The 10,000-nt window shown below is 46.5% G+C and overlaps 1 protein-coding gene across 2 annotated transcripts in view; it reads left to right on the top strand.

Moving 5' to 3' along the window:
- Positions 1-10,000, top strand: part of cdk4 (cyclin dependent kinase 4) — a 359,603-nt gene that overhangs the window by 15,108 nt on the left and 334,495 nt on the right. The gene's annotated exons all lie outside the window — the stretch shown is intronic.

Genomic DNA, 10,000 nt, shown 5'->3' with positions numbered 1-10,000 from the left:
TTCTCCAGTAGTCACTGAATATGAATCAGTTTATGGTCTGGTGGGTTTCAGAATGGGCTTGTAGCTATGCGATGCAGACAGACCTCCAGTCCAATTGAATGTCTGGTGTAACTGTAAATGGGTAATAACACACCTTACAGGAATTTGGCTGTGGTAACAATTTAGCAAGAAATTACAGAGAACTTAAGACAGTACATCATTTTCATAGAACAGAGGATGTGATGTAGAAATTCTGTAGGCATATCTTGGTTCTTAAATGAGAGAGAGGGCACAGCAGCATCACTCTTCCCATAACATGTAGGCTTAACAGAAAGGGAAGGAAGTCATCATGCACACACCCTTCTTGAAATAGGAGTACTCACTCACGTATACTAGACTAGATATAGGCTAACTCCCTTGACATTAGAAATGGTGTGTATTATTGTATTACCAATATCTCGCGAGCCTACAGCTTATTCTGTTCAGTCATGTACACATCTACCGCAACGGCCCACAAAACAGCCCCCCCCCCCCCCCCCACACACACACACACACATGAAAAATACATGGGTTCACACAACTGTATACAGCCAAATGGATTCATACCATTCAGTTATTTATGCCAGCTTGTCTGTGTAACAGACTTGATCCTTGTCCGCCTGGGTTTGGATTTGAACCCACACCACACATATCATTATGTACTCCACCAAGCACCAACACTACCTACTATTTAGTCACCAAAGCATTTATTGATTTAAGGGGATCAATACTCGAAGTCTGAGGAAAGTGCCTTTACTAGGCCGTGTCGCTTGTGGTAATTGTTTGACGATAACTTTTATGAACACAAATGAGAAAAGGTATTCATTTTCTCAGAGCTGCAGCTTCGGAGAAAACATCTACATAGATACTATTTATAGTTCATGCTTGAGAGAGTCTATTTTGGCTCAAAGAGAGATGGAAGGACTCAAGGCTTGTGTGAACGCTCTCTTTTTATCTCACCATCTCCTCACTTGTCTGAAAAGTGGAAGTCCCACAGCGGCTCACTGCTCAACTGACATCCACTCAAAACGGTTTTGTTGTGATTCAAGTCTTGTCCACACGAAGTAGCAGTATGCATGCACCCACCTTCCTTTATTCTGATGAAGTATGTGATCATAATAACAATACTTATGATTATTATTTACGTTTTTTAGTTTTTTTAATAATAATTGTTTTATTGCCATGCAATCAACTTATCAGTCAGTTGTTGGAATTTGGCATTTTACTCTCTAGGCAAGGAGTCCGCCATAGACGGCGACCCTGGAGCAATTAGGGGGGTCCAGTGCCTTGCCCAAGGACACCTCGACATGTGGCCAGCCGGGGTTCGAGCCACCGATCTGCCGACCTTGTGATCATTAGACTCCGGCTCTACCTCCTGCGCCACCGCTGCCCTCGCCTCATAACGTGAGACCAAAAGGGACTAAGTGCCCACGGGAGAGAGATAGAATGGAGAGATAGGAGACTGGAGAGAATGGAGAGCTAGAATGGAGAGATAGGAGAATGGATAGAATGGAGGGATAGGCGAATGGAGAGAGAATGGAGGGATAGGCGAATGGAGAGAGAATGGAGGGATAGGCGAGAGAGAATGGAGGGATAGGCGAGAGAGAATGGAGGGATAGGCGAATGGAGAGAGAATGGAGGGATAGGCGAATGGAGAGAGAATGGAGGGATAGGCGAATGGAGAGAGAATGGAGGGATAGGTGAGAGAGAATGGCGGGATAGAATGTTGATCGCTGAGCAGCGTCGTATACTTCTCCTAATGCCATGATTTCAGTCTCAGTGTCTCCCCAGGTGCGTGTCAGACATGTTGTCAGTTGTGAGAGGTTGAGATGTGATTGCTCACAGTAGGGAATGGTGCGGGAGAGAGAGGACGACACACACAGACAATCAGAGAGAAGCAATGGGTGAGAGAGAAATCATGATACGCAATAAGCATACAGTAGTACATGCTTATTATTCTCCTTAGAGGTAAGAGATCACAGGTTATTCCTCCTCCCTGTAGTTTTGAGGTATGCTTGTGTATTGGACACATGTATGAGTGTCTGTATCAGAATCCCAACCATCCCTGACATGTGTTTTCCTTTTAACAAGGTTCAGGTCACACCTCATGTCTCTCTCTCTATATATATATATATATGACTTTGTGTGAGAGTAGAGTGTTAGTACTGTGTTGCATGTCTTGGTGCTGTTTTGGTTGTAAACGGTTGCCTCAGTGCTTCATCATCATATCCGCATGGCATTGCACATCAAGCTACTTCCTCCATGAGGTAAAAAAGACGAGACTTATTTCTTATTTATTTTTCTTTTTTCCCCTTTTTTTTGGCGGGGGAAGGGGGGGGCTGGTCTCACCAAGCATGACCTGCTTTGAATCTACCAACAGCACATCTGTGTGATAAACAGTGCGGTTTGAAACAATGCTGTCTTACTTGAATCGTTTCTGAAGAAAAAATAGCATAAGGTGAGAAGGAAGGTTGCAACTTGTGGTTACTGATGGCGTGCCCCTGTGGAGGTTGTCATGGCAGCGGGTCTCGTCGTTGGCTCTATTTCCTCTCGATTTCTTTTAAAGGCCGCTTCCTGCCCGATGGAGACACCAAACACGCTCATCGCCAACCTACTTCTTTCGCAAATAAAAGTGCTTCTAGGACTAGGGTTAGGGAAGAAGCTATGTATGTCACTAAGATGCAGACTCGTCAGACTGGTTGAATTCCTCTATTTGTGTTATTATTATAAATCTCATATCTTTCAGTGGCGCAGTAATTAGGCTTAATGAAGACACCTCAGATTCTCACTCGAGAGCTCTAATTAGATTTCGGAACCCCTCACTCTCCCTCTATGTGTGCCTCGTTCTGCAGTGTGTGCGAGGCATAGCCTACACACCTGGGTTTCCGTTAACCGGCAATTGCCGGTCTTTGTCCGGTAAAATTTGGTGAAGTCCGACAAATTGAAAAGTCGTCGGACATATTGTCCGGTGAAAATAATTCCCTTTGAATACAATTCGCTAAAGCTGGCTGGGTGCGTTCGTAAACACGCTCTGGAAATCCGATCAGCACTCGCGGAACGCCTCTCGTCCAATCGAACGACTCGGTCGCTCTGTGACATCGAAGCCAGCGTGCGCTCCGGCGCTCTCAGAGCGTGTTTACGAACGCACCCCTAGAAGTTTCCAGCCAGCTAGCTGAAGCTGCTACACACACCAGAGCCATGGCGACCGAACGGCAAGTTAAACAACATACTATAAAAGTGACATTGTTTTACTCATTACTCATACGTTTGTTGTCATTCGGCGGTGCTAATAGTCGCTTTCTTTTTTAATTTATTTAATTTATTTTATTTTAGCAGTTTCCCCGAAAGTTAAGTGTTTGTTTTTATATCACTATTTGCACTTCTGGTTAGATGCTAAACTGCATTTTGTTGTCTGGTACTTGTACTCTGCAATGACAATAAAGTTGAATCTCACCTAATCTAATCTAATCTAATCTAAAATAATCTAAAATAATCCCATCACTATTACTCCCTATTTTCATCAGTGTTTCAATCCTTGAATCTGTGATGGAAATCAAGCAAAGCCACTTCAAGTCTCCCCACCACTGACAGCGCTGGGTGTGCCTTTCCTTACACTCTCGGTTATTCCCTGTGGATTTAAAAAAACGGTGTTTTGGTTTCTATAATGTGGTCTATTCTCAGTGTTGACGAGCAACTCAGGGGGCTTTGAGATGGCTAACAGCTAATTAAAGGAGTAATTCCACTCAAAAGGGTAGAAGTAAGCTGACTGTCTGTCTGTCTGTCTGTCTGTCTGTCTATCTGTCTGTCTGCCTGTCTGTCTGTCTGTCTGTCTGTCTGTCTGTCTCTCTGTCAGTGTGCTGGACTACCTATGACTTCCATGGTACCTGGGAACGCGTTGTCGGAGAGAAACGCCCTCTGTACAAAGGACCTACTGACCAAAATCCCTGTTCCCCGTAGCCTACATGCTTGCACTGTTACTGTTCAATAAAATGTTATACATCTAGACATTGTGGTATTTCTTTATATACGTATCCCAGACTGCCTATCAATTGTTTCTCAATAAACAGTTATGTTCTTCCCATTGTCATACTCCCGAGCTAAACGAAATGCCTTCCCAACCAGCGAGACTTATAGAAATGACGTTGTTTTATTGATTTAAAAAAAAAAAAAGGGTAAAACTGTAAAGAGAAAATAGAAAACTCACATTAATCCCAAACAATTTAACAAACTTCAGTTAACGTAATGTGGAGTCCGTTCATTGATCGATGCTGTCTGTTCAGTTCCCAGTGAGGCGCCCGTTCAGCGCTGGACCCGTTCAGCGCTGGATTTGACGCATGGCATAGCGCGCATGCGTCAAATCATGTTATATTATTATATATTATATAGCTCGCATCTAATCGTATCGGATGAGAAATAGACATTAAATGGCATATATAGGCCGCTACACAACAGTAATCACCGCGACAAACATTAGATTTGGAGGAAAAAAATATATGATTTTGGAAAAAAAAAAAAAAATATTATATTTTAATATGATGACCGGAATATATCACGTTTGTCCGGTAAATCGAATTCTTCCCGGACACGATGTCCGACGGCAAATTTTTCTAACGGAAACCCTGCTACACACACGGTAACTGTTGTCATGTTGTCGGTGTGTTTCCCGTCTTCTATTTGCATTGCTGATGATGGGTCGTTATCACTGTGTGTGTCCAATTTCTTGATAGCCAGTGAAGGGGGTCCCCAATGCCAACTCCCCCTTCTCTCCCTCACAATTAGCCCTGTCACCCCACCCCCCTTCCAGCCCCCGCACCTATCCCTCCCACACTCTTCACGCACACCCACGCACTCACACACACACACATGCACGCACACACACACACACACACACACACACACACACACACACACACACACACAGAAGCCCACACAGAAGCCCACACTATCTGCTCACTTCAAGGCCGGATATTAACAGATATTAATCGTCATTACTGTGAGGCTGGAAGGTTAAATGTTGATTTAATTTCTCAACGGAGGATCCCATAATGCCCCCCTTGTCACACAACAATAGCGTAGGATCCAGCTCAGAGCTGCATAACGTTAATGTTAATGCGTTCCTTTAAAGAAGAGGTCACACCTCAGCAGGACAAAGTGTACTACTCTGATGCCTGTGATTACACAAAAGAAAGCCAAGCGGATGTCAGGTGTCCGATTAGCATAAGGGGGCAGCAGTGGTCGCTCTTGAGTGTCACCGTTTTATTTATGCAGATGATGTGGCTGAGCGCACAGGGCCGCTGTCCCTAGAGGGGGACGCTATTGTGATGTCACAATAGGTGGAAGGAAACAATGACAAACTCAAACATGCCGCCACCACACTGAATACACCAGCTCCCCTCCTCGGAATGGTCGGAATGTTTGTCTGGCGACGCGGAACCTTTGAACTTCGATGTCAGAGATGATGGGTGCATCTTGAAATCTCATCGGTTTGTGTTGAGATCATTGCTGTAGTGTAGATGAATATCAGACCTCAGACTTTTGGACCATGATTGTTTGTTGTTTGTTGATGCTATTATGACCATTACTATGCTTAACACACATATATTTGCATGCATTTTTTTTTGTCACAAAACCACACTCTACAATACTTAACACACATATTTGCATGCATTCTTTTGTTGTTACAAAACCACACTCTCTCTGAGGGTGTCCTTCATAGATGGGTGACTTCAACTTCCGGTCAGAGAAGCTTCTCTCATCTGGAGTACTTGACCTTCTCCTCCCCTTTGGCCTCATCCTCTCCTCCGACTCACAAGGCAGGCAATCAGCTCGACTTTGTCTTCACCAGATCCTCCCAGACTTCCAACCTTACTGTTACCCCTCTTCCAGTTTCTGATCATCACTTTGTATCCTTCTCCCTCCCCCTCAAAACCACCTCTTCCCTGTCAGTCTCTAACCACTTAAAACCCTCTCGTCGCAACCTACGTACCCTGTCCCCTACCACCCTCTCTCTTCCTCTCGTCCTATCCTCCCTACCCTCTGTCGAATCCTTCTCCCTTCTATCCACTGATGCGGCATCCTCAACCCTCCTGTACGCTCTCACCTCATCCTTCGACGCCCTCTGTTCACTAACCTTGAAGCCAGCACGATCCTCTCCTCGTGCTCCCTGGCTCTCTGAAAGGCTACATGCTTGTAGAATAGAGCTCAGGGCAGCTGAGAGGAAATGGAGAAAGACCGGTCTCTCTGATGACCTAAACCTCTATCACTCTCTCCTCTCCAACTACACCTCCTCTGCATTGATCAGCTGCTAAAACATCCTACTATCATTCCAAAATACATTCTTCTGCCTCTAATCCTAGAAAACTGTTCTCCACATTCTCCACACTCCTCAACCCACCTCCTCCCCTTCTTCCTTCCTCCCTGTCTGCTGATGACCCAAAACCCTTGAACGTGCTGCATCTAAACAACTGACTGACTATCTCCCGAAGATGCAACATCTGGACCCCCACCAATCCGACTTCAAGGCTGGGCACTCCACTTAGACTGCTCTCCTTGCTGTCACGGAGGCCCTCCACTCTGCTCAAGCTTCCTCCCCCTCCTCTGTTCTCATCCTCCTGGACCTGTCTGCTGACTTCGACACAGTCAACCACAAGATCCTTCTCTCCATCCTCTCAGAACTGGGCATCTCTCCTGGTTTGCTTCCTACCTGGTGGGTTGCTCCTACCAGGTGACTTGGAGAGAACCCTCTCCACTGGGGTACCCCAGGGCTTTGTCCTAGGGCCCCTACTGTTCTCCCTCTATGCCAAATCTCCTCACAAGGGTTCTCCTACCACAGCTATGCAGATAACACTCAACTCTTCCTGTCTTTCCCCCCCTCTGACCTACACGTGGCAACACGTGTCTCTGCATGTCTCGCTGACATCTCTACATGGATGTCAGCCTACCATCTCAAGCTCAACCTTAACAAGACTGAGTTACTCTTCATCCCTGGAAAAGCCTGTAAGTCGCTTTGGAATAAGGCGTCTGCTAAATGCCCAAAATGTAAATGTACAATGTAGATGTCAACCAATTAAGCAGGAGACACAGGTGGATAGCACACACACACACACACACACACACACACACACACACACACACACACACACACAATGTGTGGACACTTACAACAATGTATATTGAACTTTACATAAATGTACACTCACATACTCGATTCATGTGGCAAATAGGTAATTTATAATAATGGCTTCCAGTTTCTACTATTGGCAGTATGCATATCTCTTCATTGTTCTTGTCACTAATGATGAACAAACGGGAAGCAAGTGAACCATGTCTCTCCTCCTGGTTCTTTTTCCACTTCCTTTTCTCTCTCCATCTCTAAAACATACTCACGCACACACACACACACACACACACACACACACACACACACACACACACGCACGCACGCACGCACGCACACACACACACACACACACACACACACACACACACACACACAGCTGAGAGAGAGAGAGAGAGAGAGAGAGAGGGACACAGACAGACAGAGGGAGGTAGTGGCTGTCTACTGTGATGTCCTGGAGCTCCAAACACCTTGGTAACAGGCAAGCCCAGCCCAGTGTTGGGGAGGGGGGGGGGGGGAGACGAAGGGGGAGAGGGTGGAAGAGAGAGGTGGGGAGTAAGCTGTTGCTACCAATGCTTACTGCTTGAGAGGGGGCAAGGGGAGCTGTTGCCACACCAGTGCTGAATAAGGGGAGTGTAGAGAGATGGAGGAGAGGCTGTGTAGTCTCTCTCTCTCTCTCTCTCTCTCTCACACCTCTCCCTTCTGTTTTTGTCTCCCTTCCCCCCTTTCTCCCTCCTTTTCCCCTCTGTCCTCTCCTGTATTCCTCACATGTGTGTCTCTCCTCCACCTCTTGCTACCCTCACTTCTCTTCCTCTCCTCTCCTCTCTCTCACCCCCGCCTCTTCTCGGTTTCCCGAAGATTTATTATCACCCTCATCATTTTGTTAAAAAAAAAAGCACTATATTTATTTATTTGTTTCTCCCCTTCCCCCACATACTGGTCGGTTCATTTTTCTCCTCTTCGCCCCCCCCCCCCTCTCTCTCCTCTCTCTCTCTCTCTCTCTCTCTCTCTCTCTCTCTCTCTCTACCCCTTTCCTTCCTCCCTCTCTCGCTCTTTTCATTCATCTGTGTGACGTCTGTGGGTTTTTTCATCATTTTTTTTTTCCTCCAGTGCATCATTGCTCTCTCCCTCTTTCCTGAGAGGTGGGAAGGGAGGGGTAGAGCAGAAGAGAGGGACAGAGAGAGAGAGGGAGAGAGAGAGAGAGAGGGAGAGGGAGAGAGAGCAAGAACTGCCCAGAGATTGCCTTACGAAAAAGAGAGCGATAGAGCGAGCGGGAGAAACAGAGAGAGAGAGAGAGAGCGAGTGAGGGATGGGTAGGAGAAGGCAGAGGTTTTTGCTCTCTTTGTTTTGTCTGCTCCGACACGAGCCACAGAACGTGTCAACCTGACTGAAGACAGCCCTCTCTCCTTGGGAGCTTCACCCACAGGCGTCACCCCCCTCTGGCTGTGTAGCGATGGAGCTGGGGGGCTAATGGTGTGCTAGCAGAGGTCTGGAAGGCACTGTGGCTCTAGGAAGAGGAGGAGGAGAAGGAGGAGGAGGAGGAAGGCAAGGGAGGAGGGGCTGAGAGCTGAGCCGATGGGCTCTCTCTGCCTCACAGACACATTTTATTGACTTGCTAATTGGCTGAGACACTCGGAGGAGAAGATGTGGTGACCGAGGGGAGATTCTGTACAGAGGAGGGAAGCAGGCGGAGGCTGTGCCAGTGTTCCTGCTGTATGGCTGCCGTCTCTCCGCCGTTTCGCTGCTTGTGGGGAATTACAACAGATGTTTTCAGCCTCTGTCATCGATCCACACGGCGGGCATACGTGATTCATGCATGACATTAGCGTGTCTTTGCCTCACGCTGTCGGGAAAAAAGGAGAATCGACGGCCACACGCTTCGTGACACGTGAATGATTTCCATATTGATGTTTCTTTTCTCTTATTTACATTCAAACTGGTTTTTTCTTTGCTCGGTCAGCTGAAGTTGGTGTTTGGTCGTCGTCGCCGTGTCTGGTTTGTCTTTCCCACAGAACATACGTTTCGCTGTCGGTGAGAGTACGAAGGGAAAAAATTATGATATTTCTTCAAACGCAGCCGAATTGAAGATGAGTATGAAGATAGGGAAGTATGTGGTGGATACCTTGCAATGGAAATGAAGAAATGATCTAAAAAAAAAGAAGGGAAAAAAGCCTACAGACACAAAACAGAGATTTGCTCGAGGCAGACCATCTTGTGTGCTTTGGTGGGGTGCACTAATACACAGTCTTTATGGAGAAAAAGAACCAAGCTCATTTCTTGACTCTTGCATAATTCCAGATTATATTCCCGACAATCGAGGAGAGCGAGTTTCCAAGATCTCTCAGAAATTGGGTCATAGGATTCTTCATCTTCCACATAGGATAGAGGTGGAAGAGGAGCAACACATTTGTGAGTAAGCCCAACGGAGTACCATCGGAGGCAGCACTGTGTAAAGATCTGCTGAAGGTGAAGGTGGAGAAGATTAAAGGAAGGATTAAAGAGAAAAGTACAGTCTAGACTTGATTCACGAGTAAGGTCTGGTAAGCGTGTTCCACTAATCCACGATACCCTCGGGAGATCTTTCTCTTTCTTACTTGCGGCTGCTGACTCTGACTTTCCCCCACCATGGCTTCCAAAGCCTGAGGTGAAGGCAAGAACTACAACCAACCTCTTCACTAAATTCAGATTAACCCCCCCCCCCCCCATCAAACACCCTCTTGAGTTGAGTTTTGTTGTCTAGCGCAGTCGGTCGGTTCTCCGTTTCAAAGACCCTTCTTCAAGCTCCTTCCTGGTTACCATGACGGCTACCTGCCGGTCTGTCCGGGTCAGAGCATCGGTGCTGCTACGCTGAAGTTCTTCTCCGGC

The sequence above is a fragment of the Nansenia antarctica genome (assembly GCF_963989245.1).
Source record: "Nansenia antarctica genome assembly, chromosome: 18".
Taxonomy (NCBI): domain Eukaryota; kingdom Metazoa; phylum Chordata; class Actinopteri; order Argentiniformes; family Microstomatidae; genus Nansenia; species Nansenia antarctica.
Note: the sequence above shows the minus strand (reverse complement) of the source record. Positions and strands in the feature narration are given on the sequence as shown.